Below are 14756 nucleotides of genomic sequence, written 5' to 3'. Positions count from 1 at the left end.
TATATTCGCTCCGAGGAGTTAACTCGTTCCTCGGCGTCGCGGTGCCGGAGACGGGAGGCGACCGAGCCGAGCCCTGACGCTCCTCACCGGCTCCGCAGCTCTGGGAACTGCTTCAAACGTGTCCCTCTATACACGGTTTATGAAAACCGATTCCCATCTTCAAGCAGCTTCTCAGAAGCTAAACAAATGACTTGTTATTATCGGCTGAGTTTACCACTTGCCATTAGGGTAAAACAAAACTAACTTTCTGTAAATAAACTTACCCCCGGGGGTGAAAAGGAGATTCCGGGAGACTGCTGATGTCTTTTTTGTATTGTCCTCAATGTAACGTTTTGCGTAATCTTTAGTGGCTACCTGGTCATTAAAACGCCACAGAATTATTTGTGGGGGGTCAAAGAAAAGGGCCCCCAGGCGTCCAGGGGAAAGAGATATACATACTGGATTTTGGGAGTGGGGAACAGAGACCTGCGTTCAAGCAAGCACTTACTTTCCTCCTAAATCACTTTTCAAACCCAATTCACCTAATCCTGGTAGCACCTGAACCTCCTCCTCACTAGTACAAAAAAGATTGTGTTGTTGGGGCTCTGGGATGGTTGGCAAGCTATTGATTTCCCAGCTGTTGAGAAGACAGACTGAATACAATTCAGCAGATGTAAACCGACAGAACCTGGCTGAGAGATTGTTTTCCTCCAGAAAGTAACCTTGTGAGATGCTGAGGTTATTGACTTTGGAGTGGGGAGGGAGGTGTCTGATAATCAGCTCACTCTCTATCTCCCTTAGATTTATAGCTCAGGGCCTCCCTGTCACTCCTGAAAATATAATCAAGCTGGCAATAAACCCTGAGGGAAGAATGAGACAGCAAGTGCTTTTTCTTAGAGGTAACGCAGTGACTTCTGAGTTTCATACTTAAATGAGCCATGATCTTATAGCAAGCCCAATGCTGGTCTGCTTGATTGCCCTGTCTTGGTTGAAATGCCAAAACTGTCCCAGCACATGCTGGGCTGGTAGCATGTCCCACTGCAGCCTCACTGCAGAGGGGCCCAGGGCACAATGCCTTTGAGATATGTTGTTTGAGAGGGGGGAGAGATCTGTCTCACTTTGTCTCTCCAGATGGGAAAACTGTACCAGAGGGATTGGTGGGGTTTTTGGTTTGTTTTTTGGGGGCTGTTTTTGCTTGTTGGGGGATTTCTTGACAGAAACATTTCCTGTCCTCTTTGCAAAAATGTATTTTATGACCATTTTGCTGTGCAGACTTCTCCCTCTCTGGACATTGCACAGAGTAATGTAACACCTTCAATCTGTGGAGCAGATACCTCTCAGTTTCTTTATCTCAGAACATGCCTTTGTCTCTCTTCAACCTGTTCTTGCTCTTCAGCAAAAACTCACCTTTTTACAAGCTGTCAAACGTAACACTAACAGCTGAGCATTCCTTTGGAAGAAAAAAAAAAAACCAACCCACATATATTTACTTAAAAATCACTTAGTATTTATTACTCCTTGATTTTTTTATTAGCCTTTTAACCATGTCTCTCACTTTAATCCAGAGGGAATGGGCTCTCTCTTATGCCTGTAGTAGATATATCCAAAGAGAGAAGGGGAAAAGAGTTGTTTAATCGCTTGTAGTATTTCTGATATTTAAGGCCATATTTGAACAAGTAAAAGATCCTGCTTTGATGTGTGCCCTCTGCTTAAAAAAAATATTGTTTCCAAAAGCCATGGTCTATCTGCTGATAAGCAAATTCAAACAAACAGCACAAAAGGCTGCAAAAGAACTGGGTCTATAGTCCCATTCCAGAGAGGAGGCACCAGGGATCCTCCTTTAAGGAGGAAGAACATAATCAGGAGATTATGTTCTTTAGGCCCTTTGACACAAAGATGGCCCAAGCATCCAGCTCTCCTTCACTTTCTTTCCTAAACTCAGTTGAGTAACCTCAGCCTGCCCACAGTCTGGTAGGCAAAAGGAAGATAAGTGCAACTCAGCTAAGCAGTGTCCATCTTAACTGGTGCCAGTGGTTACCTTGGCCAAAAGTGTGACAGACTGAGAGGAATTTCAAAGAGGCCCAGGAGAATGGGTAACAGCTTGGGAAATGTTAAACAACTGACTTAAGACTTGAACTACACATTCACTGCTTTGCTCAAGTTGTTCTAGTGACTCAGGATGGAAATCTGGACATCACTGTGGATAATACAGTGAAAACCTCTGGTCAAAGGGCAGCGACAGTAAAGGAAGCTAATTAAATATTGGCTAGCAATGGAAAGGGGAGGCAGGCGTGGGAGAAAGGTTTACATAAGCTTTGTCATCGTGTAGATCAGTGGGAAGCCCCTGCCAGAAATAGGATCTCAAAAAGAAAAGAGCAAAATATAATGGCTCAGGGAAAAGCACCACAAATTGTCAGTGATCTACACAAAACTTATGTTTGGAAAGACCACTGGATGCTTGGGGGAGTATGGAATAATCAGAGGGTAAGATGAATAACACAGATGTGTAAAATACAATGGGTGTAGTAGAAGATAGATTAGGAACTTCTTGGCCCTCATGACTTGTATGAGTAATACATAAATAAGACAAGAGGAAATGGAAAAGAGATCTTAGGAATTTTCTGCATAAGGGAGAGTTAACTTGTGGAACACTGTCATCAGATGCCATTAAAAGCAAGGTCTTGATGGAATTAAAGGAATAAAATATAGACAGATAGAGTTATACTCTTAAATGAAAAGAATAAAATCTTTATATTATCACATTTGGAAGTAAAGTCTTCATCTCTAAGCCTAAGTAACCAAATGCTTAGGAAGAAACATGATTACTTTAGAAATGTTATTTTTTGGCATTTTTTGCATCTTCCCCAGAAGCAGCCCTAGTAGTCATAATTTGAAACTGAATATACCTTGGATTGAGCTAGTATGATCATTACCATGTTTCTAAATCTCTTCTGGAGGCAGCTTTCTTTCCTGGACAGCTTTTAGTTCAGCTTGCTAGAAGAAAGTCTTGAAGAGAATTCACAGAAAAGAAGTATGGAATATGACACTAAAATATTAAGTAGAACAAATCAAATAAAATTCTACCCTTTTCTTCATGTTAGTATGGCACCTATATGAATTAGGATATCTCATTTTAGTGTCATAAAACATATTAAGTCTTTAGATTTATGAAGATGGGATTGGGAAACTTTTGAAAATATTAAACCCACTGCCTAAATAATAACGTGGACTATGTAAGCTATCAACTTTTCACCCTATTCAAAATAATAATCACAAACAATAATCTGGGTCTTCACATGTGGCAGAGTCAGTTTGACTTTCTCTTCTAATTCAAGTAATCACTACAGGAAATCTTTATATTTGCATACTAATTTTGGACTTGAACTTGGGTTTAGTGGAACTAGAAAGAGTGCCAGCATGAAATGTAAAATTTTTTTTAACTGCAAAGAGAAAAGTTCCACCCTTATTTTTGTTCTTTAACATTCAGTAAGAATAATTTTAATTTACCACATCTGGGTACTGTCAAATAGTGCTTGTATATCTATTCTTCTAAGTAGTCTGGACAAATACAGTGACTCAACACATATTTTTTTAAAAATCTCAAATTAAATAAACCCAAGAGCAACCATGATAGTCATCAACCACCCTTACAGACCTCTAACAATACTTTTTTGCCCCTCCAAAAACCCATCTCTTCTAGGCAAGAGGAAAAAAGAGAAGGGGGTTTGTACCCTGAAAGAAAATACCATCAGTAAATTCAAGCTATTTGAAGATTAAAAGAAAAATAAGCAGCAAATATCCAGGATTCTAATACAGTAATTTCTCCCTCAGTAGAGACTGTGCTTCAATACCAATTCCTTTGCTGATGGAAATTTCTTAGCCACACTCTGCCTTGAATCACATACTTTCAATGTGGGATTGCTGAAGTAGGTTGCAAACCTGAAAATAACCACGTTTTCAATCACTCTGACAGTGATTGCTTTACAGAGAAATATTATTTACCTTGTAGAGAAAAAGTAAGGTACAATGTCCTGCCCAAGCTTAAAGGAAGTCTGTCTAGTTCAGGAAGAGAAAGCTCTTCCTAATTCCCATTGTGGAAGACCACCATTCCACACAGTATTTAATCCAGCCAGCCACCTCACACAGCACCACACTGTTGTCACATTTTCTCCATTTCAGTTGTCATTATGGCCGGAGGACAAAAAAAGCTGTAGACTGCCCCAAAGCACTTTTCCCTCAGCTCTTTTTTCAGAACAGGATGCCATTTAGACTCATGCATACCATTAACATAAATAACCTCAGAACTACTTAAATCACAAAAAGAGTTTTCAAGTGTTTGTAAACAAAAAGGTGTGCCAGGTATACATTTTAATTTATCCTTTCCTCCCGATTTTTTGTTGGTTTTTTTTTTTTTCTTTTTTTTTTTTTTTTTTTGCTTACAAACGTTGGTAAATTAGAATATTGTGAAGACTACATAAAGGGATAGCTTTCATTTTGCTCATTCCTCCCTTCACCCCTCAGACGTTCTCTGTGTATCTTGACGTGCAAATGCAGGTTGGCTGCCTCAGATTATTCTGCTATTGATTATTGAAATATTTTTACTGCTGGGCAGCACCCCTCCCTGTAATTTTGAGGATGGAAAGCCTTTGAGTCAGTTGATTTTAAAAACGTGTTTCACTTGTTTGAGAACACTTTTTTGGTGTTGAAAAAAGCCAAGAAACAAAGTCACCCAATTTGCTTAAAATGTCATGGACAGCTGATGGAAGCTTAACTTGATATTCCTTGAATTCTAGCCTTTTGTCAGTACAACTGATGTTAAAATGCACATATTTAAATTAAAATGTCCTGTGATGAAAGTGTGACAACATCTAAATAAATTCGTGCCTCTTTTTAAATTAAAAAAAAAAAAAAGTAATGTTCCTTCCTCTCACTTTCTGTATTTTCTGCCCTTTTCCTTTGTTTCCCAAGCATCCAAAGGTAAAAGAGATTGATAAAAATGTAGTAATGGGATGGGGGGAAGGAGAGAAGAGGTAAGATAACATTATTTCAGGTCTTTGTTCTGCTTTGTTAGAACAGATTTAATCTTTGGGCAGCATTAGAAGATAGGCCTGAATGACTGCCTGATCATCTCTTCACTCTCTCCTCTTTTATCTGGATTACTACTGACTCTTTTCAGGGATGATATCTCACTATTCCTATTTGGTAAATCAGGCTATTTTTCCCTGTATTTCACTTATTGTAAAATGTTTTTTTTTTTCCTTAACTTCAGGCCATTGTTCCTGAGTAGGGAGCAGGCTGTCACTGCAGACGGGGTGAGAGGATGGAACCGTGTAACTGGGGAGAGATTCTGCCATATTTTGCCAGTTAGCAGTAGCTTGCTGTCAAGTGCTCTCGACTTCATGGCAGCTTGTAGCAGAAAAAACATGTATAAAAGGGGTCAAAGTTGGCCTTGTAATTGAAAAATGAGGAAAGATAATGAATGTTATGGAATATGGAATAGTCTCAAATGGCAATTTAATTTTCAAGTTAGCAAATACTCAGAATGACAGAATAATACTCAGAATAATACTCATTAACTGGGTGAGTTTTGAGAAAGCATTTGTTCACAGTCTGATTTATTAGTGCTTCTTGTTGCCTTATGATAAACACTAAAAATAAAAAAAGAAACAAACACAAACACCAACATCACAGTCGTCTTTGTTCCATTTAACAGTGAAACTCAAAGCCAACAGTTGCAGTTCAGAACCAGAAACCTCACGATAGAATACTAAAATGTGTGGTGCTGGGACTTTGTTGTCACTGCAATGTATATTCTGTGTGGTAATCTTTTATCTAGTTGCGCACTGAAAATAAAAACCCCAAACCAAACCCCACTCTAATTATATTTTGCTTGTTCATGCTGAGTAAAACATGTCAGACATTTGGGGAGAGCAGGCTGAGGTGCAGAGGAACCAAGCATGAGCATGTGCTAGTGTTCCACAGCACATGCAGCCTGATTGCTGGCACCAGGCAAGAAAACCAAGGATTGCTGCTGTGCTTGTGGCAAGGTGAAGGTGGTTACAGGCCAGCTCATGAAAAATTTTGGACATGTGTTGTGCCACGTTTGATGACTGTTGAGAGAGGCCAGAGAGAAAGAGCTTACATAAAAGCCAGGACATAATGCCAGTTGTCTCACTCAGCACAAGGTGGCCTCTGCACATGTAGCCAGAATGAGTGCAGGAAGTGCTGCTGTGTCTTTCGGGAAGCGGTGGGAGCTACAAGTTCCATTAGGTGGTCAATGACCACCTGCCCACAAGTCAGGCAGGTGAGGGGCATTTCACAGGAGGCACATGGAGAGCTTCTCTGAGGAGGCTACTGCTCTTTTCTGGCTCTCTCCCCTCAAAGGCATTAACATTAAGACCAGGGATATTAATGAGAAATCACAACAAGAGGGCTATGTCCATAACAGCAGGGTGCCTACAGTAGAAGAGCGCATCAAGATGGAAGTTGTAACTCCCTTTTCCTTTCTAATTGCTCTTTCAAAACGAGGCAGAGATCCAACAGCATCTGACATACTTATATGGAGCATGCCTCTCATCCTGGAAATATTTATTCTGAGCTCAAAAAGAATACTGCTGGACGAGATCCATCCCTGGTGTTCATTGTGGGAGACTGGACTTGCTGTTGGGGGGTACTGAGCAGTCTGTGCCCATAGGTGTGGGGACAGAGTGTTTTGGGGGGAGGCACGGAAAGACCCTGCAGAGGCAACTCCACATCACCATGCCAGATGCTGGAGATTGCTCAAGGAGACCCTCCCTGCACAAGGCATGGCTCCAGCTCTCCAGTGGGATTTTCACCAACCCGTTTAGATAGAGTGGCATAAGGGATCAAGCAGGCTGGGGGGCAGGATGCATTCGGGATCAGTCCCAACAGAAAACAGAGCAAGCATACTTGTCTGCAGCTCTCCGATGCCCCACTCCTACCAGTCACCCTGCCACACCCCTCTGCTGCAGCGCTGCACGCAATTCCCCAGCCCGGAGCTCCTACGTACCGGGCTATATTTTTATTATTCTCCTTTTTTTTCCTACATAAAACACGAAAGGAAGGCTGACACAAGCAGAGCCGCTCCTGACGACGCCCCTCTCCGAGGGGCCCAAGGGCGGCCCCGCTCCCTGGCAAGGGCTGCGGAGGGGGCTGAGCTCTGCCCCTCACCCCCCTCGGGAGCCGGGAGCAGCGGCGAGCCCCTCGCTGCCGGGGCTCCTGCCAGGCGCCGCAGCCCCCGGGAGCCCCTTGGCGGGGCCAAAGCGAAAGTGAAGCGACTCCCGAAACCCTTCTGGGGGTGGCGGCAGGAGCCATGTGACAGCCGGGAAGCAGCCCGGCCGCACGGGGGGCAAACAGCCGGGGCCGGGGGTGTGTGTGGATGATTCCTGAGGGCTGCGGTGCCCCCTCCCCGCACCGCCCGCATCTCCCTCCGCAGCGGCACTCGTGCCCGCCCCTGGAGCCCGGGCAGGGCCGGACCGGGCCGGGCCGGGCCGGGCAGGGCCGGCGGCTCCGGCTCCCCCTCCCCTCCTCCCCTCCCCTCCCTCCGCCGCGTCCCCCTCAGGCTGGGCAGGGCAGGAGCGCGCCCCGCAGCGCTGTTCCTGGGAGGAGGGACTCGCCTCCCCAGCATGATCACGGCGGCTTATTAGGGTGGTCGTCTCTCCACCTCTTTTTTTTTTTTTTTTTTTTTTTTTTTTTTTTTTTTTTTTTTTTTTCCTTGCAACTATTTTTTTCCCCCCAATTTCCCTGCTCGCCGCGGCTGTCAGCGCTCTCACCGCTGCTCTTACCACCGGGGCTGCCGGAGCGGCCCTGCCCCGCCGCCCCTTTGTGCCCGGCGCGATGCTGCGGGGGCCCGGGGCTGCGGCAGGTAAGCGGGGCGGCGGCGAGGGGCTGGCGGGGCACGGCCGGGGCAGGAGGTGCCGCTGAGGAGGGCGTGGAGCCGCCCGCCCCCGAAGCAGCCCGCTTCTCGCCCGCGCCTCCGCGCCCGGCCGCGTTTGTGCCTTCCTTTGTTTTATTTAGGTTGTCTGTAAAAAGTTGTTATCACCGCCACCCGAAAGAACACTCCCTCCCTTCCCCCCATTCCCAGTCGAGACCTCGGGGGTCTCAGACCCTGCCCGCCTTGGCCCTTGCTTTGAGTCTCCCTGTAACTGACGCTTATTAAACCTGTCTCCAGCTGCGAATCATCCCTCTCTCCAACCTCCTTACCCCGCTGCCCCCCGGAGTCCGCGACTCCAACCTTTCTGCCTATTTTGATTTTATTTCCTCCCCCACCTTTCCTTGGTTTCTAAGGGACTCCCCTCCAACCTGTCTGTAGGTATGTTTGTGTAACCAGACACTGAGAGTAGCTGTCTGCCGAGGAATTAACTCGGCAACCCCCAAAGCTTAGTTTGCATTCAATAGAGGTGTTTGTTTTTCAGGTTTAAATCTCCAGACGGGTTGAAGAAGTCGCCCAAAAGGAACCACTTCGCAAATTTTGTTTCCTCCCTTGAAATCCCACTGGACGTGGAGCAGGTGGGGGATCGGGAGGGGAAACTTTTGGGGTGGAAAGGGGTGATGGGATGGAGAATGATCAGGGGCTGAGTGGTGGGGGAAAGCGCTTTAAAGTTGGGAGAGTGGGGCTGCACTTTCCTCCTTCCCCTCCTCAGCGGAGAATAGCTCAAGGCTCTTGCTTTCGTTCGTTAAAAATAAATACTACAGAAGTTGGCAAATTTTGTAGTTTTAGAGAAGTGGATTCTCTCCAGGATTAACGTAAAAAATGTTGATGTTTGAGGAACTGCTCTTGCTCAACCCGTAAATAAAGTGGGGATGTTGACAGTTTGTCTATCTAGCCTCTGGTAAATGAGAACAAAAAAATATTTCATTTCTTGAAGGGCATCAATAATTGTGAGGGTAGGAGGGAGAGGAAGGAGTTTAACTATTAACCTTTATCTGGGCTCATAAATGAGTTGAAACTCGTGTTTCTGAAGCTTCTTTTATGCGTTTGCTTTCCTGTTTTCCCCCCTCTTCTTTCCTTCAATTGAGATGGTGAAAGGTAAATGAAAATAATGATGCTTGCATTAATTGGACAAGCAGGCGATTTTATGGCTCACCAGTAAAAAATAAATGCCACGGGAAAGTTGCTGTTTGCAGTGCAAGCGGTGGGAAAGTGGTCTGGAGGGCTGGGGGGGGGGGGGCGGGGGGGGGGACGGCAGAGAAGAGTGGCTGGCTGCTGGTTGCACTCTTACTTTAGGAGGTTTGGATTTGTGTTTCCAGATCTTCACTTGAAGACGGCGAAGGACAGTTTGTGGAAGGTAAGAGAGCCTCTTCCCCAGCACTTACATCTTGCCCACGTGTGCTCTGAGTACCTGGGTGTTTGCTCCGGCCCGCAGAGCCAGCACAGCCGTGCTGGGAAGTGATAAACAGGAGACTGTCGAGTTGTTGCTGAACACAGTGTGCATATGGGGAAGCAAAGGATTTTTTAGCAGAGAGATTAGCTGCTTTTGCAAACTGAGATGCTTCTTAAGCTAATGAATTCCTCCCCTCCAAAAACGGGGTAGCCTTTCTTAATCAGAAAACAACAGATGGAAACTACAGTGAAAAAGTTTCTGTTCTGACTCTTTTCTACAGTGGAAGTAGTATGCCTAACTTAACATGTAGGTTGTTTCCATCAAACATGTTAGTATTTATTTTGGTACGAATTGGGGGTAAAATTATCCCTGTATCCTTCTTCATTGCATCTTTTCCAAATGTGGTGTTGTTATTTTGTGGCATGGTTCTTGCCAGAAGTGAAATAAAGTTACTCTTACTAGTTTTGAAGATAAACTACATCCAGCCGCCAGAGGTTTTCTCCTTCCTACAGACTTAATGAAGTGAAAGCAAGAGATCCTGTGGAGGAGGCAAGAGTGGGAGAGATATGGGATCATAAAATTTGGCAGAGCAAGTGATTGAGTGCGGTGTCTTTGTTAGTTTGTCAGCATTGCAATTTCAAGTAAAATATGCTTGTAAAGTGCAAATTCGAGTCATTTTAAATGAAAATTGAAAAAATGTTTTCTCCCTTTTTTCTTTTCCTAGTAAGAACAGTCTTTCACTTATTTGTCATTGTTTTGTCGTTCTCTTGTGTAGGAATCAAAAATACAAAGACCAAGTAATGCTGTTTATTCTCATGATTTTTTGTAGAAATATGTACAGCATAGTCAGTTTGGAGGGAGTTCCTCATCTCCCCCCTAAAATGAGTCCTTGTCAGCAACAAGTGTGTTGATATACTGATCTGAAGGACTTGGGCACAATGCCAGCTCAAGCAATTTAAATGACATGGTTAATAGTGTCTCTACTGTCCTTATCACACAGTAGTTGTCTTTAATAAATTCAGAGGCTTCCAAGTGATAATCACAGATGACAAATTAAGTGGAATCCTAGCTCCCGTGTTCAGATGGATTCTCTTTTGCACCAGTTGGTAAATATGAAATGCAAGTTCCAGATGGAGTATAAAAATTTGTAAAACATACCTTTCTCCTCTAAATATGTGATTTCTTTAAGACAAATAGAAGCCAAATAGATTATCTGAAAGTATTTCTAAACCTGAAGTGTTCTCATGGATTCTATTGCTAGCAGTGTAATTTTTAAAAAGTTTTTCTGTAGTAATAAATATATGTGGGACACTGCATCCTTCAAATGAATCTTTATCAAACACTTCAAAAAGGGAACAATTTTACATAAATTAGGTAAGCCAGTACAGCAAATATAACAAATTAAAACACTCTGTAAATCTTGTAAAGCATTAGGATGGAAGCAAAAAAGATCATACCATCACTTTCAGTTTGAAATAAGTAACCTTTAAAGAGCAGCAAAAACAATTTCAGAAAAGCTCACACTGATACACATCTGTTTCACAATGGGAATTTAAAAGTTCTTTGAGCACCTCTGGTAATCATAACAACTTTTCCTCTTGTCAAATTAAAAGACTACAGCATAATATGTAACTACATAAGAATAGGCAGAGTAGTTCAATTGACAGTTTAACTGCAAGTTGCATGTATGATTGCTTAGTTTATGACCTTTTTTTTTTTTTTTTGGAAAGGTTTGATCCCAAAAATATCGTGACCGGATCTAATTTTCCTCATTTTCAAGCCTGCTAGGTCTTGCCAATAGTTGTAGAAATGCTCCTGTTCTCAGCAGCTGTTAAGAGTTTGCTAAAGCACCTAATAATAATGTGTTTTAGATCTTGTGACTGTGCTGGAAATACAGTGCTGTGTGTTTAACTGATAAGTTTGGAAATGTTCTTCTTAAAGGTCACGACTGTGTTTTTGAAAATCAACACATGAATGCAAATTGTCATCACGGATTTTGTTTCTTGTGGCTTTGTTTGCAAAATTCATTCCTTTGAGACTAGTGAAAACTGACAAGATACTACCTACGTCTTGAAAGTAGCAATAGATAAATAATAGTACTTTCCTAAAAGCCTTGTACAAATGAAGAAGTCTAACAGATTTTTTTTTTAACTTAGTGTCTCAAATCATATCACAGTCACACCAAAATTTATTAAAGTGTTAGCTTTTGTCAAAGTGAATGACCCAACCTGAGGTAGTAATGAAATATTACCATGAAAAGTCTGTGGCCCAGAGAAAAGGGGCAAAGAAGGGAATGTGCCTTTATGTGTAAATTCACTGTATAACAAATGCATTAATATTTGCCACTCCTCAGCAATATGAATCTGCCCTATTCATTAAAACTAAATACTTGTTAGTTCCAAGTAATATTTGGAAAGATACTGTGCCTTCACATCATCAAGTGTTCCTAGAGATACTTTTTAATTGAGTTGAGAGGTCACTCCTCTTTTTGGATGCTTTGAAATTACGATAGTGGCTTTCTGATACTCAGGATGTGAAGTTAAAAGTGATCTTCATTGTTAAGCATTATAGCTTACTACCTTTTTTTCCCATGGAGCCCTCCTCAAACCTGATAGCATTTCAGTTCCACAGTTGGCCCACTTTCCTTTTTAATTTGAAGGCTGGGCAGAAGTCTTGTCAGGGTCTGCAGTTGTGCTCTCTGTGTAGGGCTGGGTGTCTATGCTTGAAACCAAATGGGTGTTACTCTTCCAGAAGTGTTGCCATCATTCCCAATTCCACTCTTTTATTAAACCCAATCCTAAGGATTTCTTCATTAATAATGTATCACAGTAGAAACCACACGCTAAGCATCATGTACTTGAAAAATTACAAGTCTCAAAGGGTTGGGTTTTCCTGGGTGGGGTTTTTGTTGGTTTTTTTTTTGATTTTTTGGTTTGGGTTTTTTTTTTTTTTTTTTTTTTTGGGTTTTTTTTTTTTTTGGTTGGTGGGGTTTTTCTTCGTTGGTCGGTTTGGGTTAGTTTGGGTATTTTTGTGAAAACTAGGCACGTTCATTAAATGCACAGAAAAAGTTTTCAGGGTCAGAAAACTTGGCAAATGTAGTGCATCTGAAGCATTTCCCTATAAAATATCTTTGTCTTTTACCCTCTCTTGCTTGCCATGTTCATCACAAGACCCGAAATTACCGGCATGCATAATAAGCGTAGTCTTACTGCTGTGAGGAATGCCACTGAAGTAATTGCAATAATTTTTGGTAAAGCAGTGCCCTATGTTTGCAGAATGGACCTTGTCTTTTATGCTCTGCAGGGAAGGGAATTGTCTTCAAAGTATTTTCTATGAAGTGCTTGGCATGTCTGTATGTGCCAAAAAATGGTAAATAATAACAAACAGTAGTTGACAATTTATGCAGACTTCTTTTTTTTCTAAATTATTATTATTATGATTTTGGAATTTGCCTATGGGGTGCTTTCTAGCAAAAAGAAAAATGCCAGAGTGGCTTCCAGCTGGGGCAAGATGTGCTGTGATGGCAAGAGAAGCTTTTAATCGGAATAGAGCACACGATTAATCGATAGTATCTTCTGTGAAGCCGTCGGGTCAAAACATCAACTGGCGTAAATCAGTGAATCTCCACTGAAGTCTGCAGAGGCACGGCTGACTTACGCCAGATGATGTGAGTGTCCTTTTTGGCTTTAACAGTTTTCCTTTAATCTTTCTGCTGCTTAAACTTTTACTATGATCTGCCCACATTCCAGAAGCATGGATGGACGATGGGATAATGTTTCCTTACTTTCCTTCTCCTTTCAAGATTTTGGAGGCATTTCTTTTGCGTGATTGTGTATGCTTCATAGTTATACATGCTCTATGTCCTCTTCAAGCCAGTGAAGAAAGCTGCCCTACTCAAAATCACACCTGCAATTATATTCTGAAAACCTCCAGTCCTGTCTAGCTTGCCAGATGCAAGTGTATTGCAAATACCATCCAGATCATGGTGTATTCGTAATTAAAGGTTTCTAATACTGCTGTCAGTAACCCTCTTATTAACAGTTTGTATTTGTGAAGAAGTTTTAAAACCTTGCCCCCCCCCATCTATTTCTCAGAATAATTTTGTCTGCTGAGGGTCATAATAGCTTTAGTTACTAAACTGCATCATCCATACAAAATAATTGAAAATGCTGAGTTTGTCTTGTGTGGTGGGATGACTCCCATGAAACTTGTGCAGTAAAGAGGTGAAATAAACTTTTTTTCTCTTTCTTACAAGCCACTAATAAATATTCTCGAAAGCAATGTTACTAAACTAATTCTTGTTAGACATGGGAAATCTGTTTGATTAGAGATAGGAAATCTGATTAATTTTCAAATGTTCAAGCTAAATCTTGTTTCCCATTGAAGTATAATGCCATTTTTAGAATTTCAGCATAAATATTTTTAACAAAATTTGCTTTGTTAAGTAATGTAGAAAAGTAATCAAGTGCCTGCCCAAAATTTTCTTAGATGTCTGCCCAAAACTGATGGTTTTGTAGAAGGATTTGAGATACTTGTGAGTGTGTGTGAGATTTGAAACAACGGAGAAATCATAAATCCTTGAACACAGGGACACAGGCATATTCTGAGGAGAATTATATGAACTGCCTAACCATACATTATTTCTCACACTTCTCACCTCATGTCCAGTTTTTTCTGATTTTTATAAACTACTAATACCTTCATTGAAAAAGAAAGCAGTAAGAGGAAAGTTGTGCCCAGATGCTGTACTGCACAAGGTGGCACAGAAATGTCTGTAGACCCTGATAGAGAGTGGATTCTGCAACTGGAAATGACCATACTCCATTTCCTTTGAATTGACTTGAAAGTTACTGTCCTCTTTCCTCTTGTCAGTTCTTCCAGAGCCATAAAGGACCATAGTAACCAAACCTTTCACCAACATCTTATGAAAGCAGGAAATACATGTAATTACAACATTTCAAGTGACTCAATAGAGATACATAGAAAACCAATAATGTATGCAATAATTTTAGTTTTTTACAGGCACTTGGATGTCTGTTTTCTTTTTGTTCGTAGTCAGGAAAAACTTTGGATAGAAATGGGACTGGAAAAGGTTGAGAGTTGATGCCAAAAAACGTAAAGCACATTTCAGAACTTGGCTTGATTTCATTTTCTATTTGTGATGCTGTCTTTGCAGAAAGTGAAAATATTCCAGTGAAACTCTAAACTGGACTGAAAAGCTGTAAGAGTGAGCCACTTTCAAAAATGTGCCTCTTCAATATATTTCCATCTTGTATAAGAAGACATGTTTTCACTCTTGGTTTTGTACCTATTTTACTGACAGAAACACTTCACTGGTCTGAAGTCCTAGTGGGACATCAGCTCCAGCTGAGATATGACAGTTCATAGCAGCTGAGTATCTGATAAAATTCTGACTTAACCTGATCCTGCTAA

At 41.9% G+C, this 14756-nt stretch overlaps 1 protein-coding gene across 2 annotated transcripts in view; it reads left to right on the top strand.

The window, feature by feature from the left end:
• The first annotated feature begins 8421 nt into the window (after positions 1–8421).
• PRDM1 (PR/SET domain 1) overlaps positions 8422–14756 on the top strand; it is a 101503-nt gene continuing 95168 nt past the window's right edge. For both annotated transcript variants that reach the window (XM_059842367.1, XM_059842366.1), the window contains exons 1-2: positions 8422–8508; positions 9250–9287. The gene's annotated coding sequence lies outside the window, so the exon portion shown is untranslated. The remainder of the gene's footprint in view (positions 8509–9249; positions 9288–14756) is intronic.

The sequence above is a fragment of the Haemorhous mexicanus genome, chromosome 3 (genome assembly GCF_027477595.1).
Source record: "Haemorhous mexicanus isolate bHaeMex1 chromosome 3, bHaeMex1.pri, whole genome shotgun sequence".
NCBI classification, from domain to species: Eukaryota; Metazoa; Chordata; class Aves; order Passeriformes; family Fringillidae; genus Haemorhous; species Haemorhous mexicanus.
Note: the sequence above shows the minus strand (reverse complement) of the source record. Positions and strands in the feature narration are given on the sequence as shown.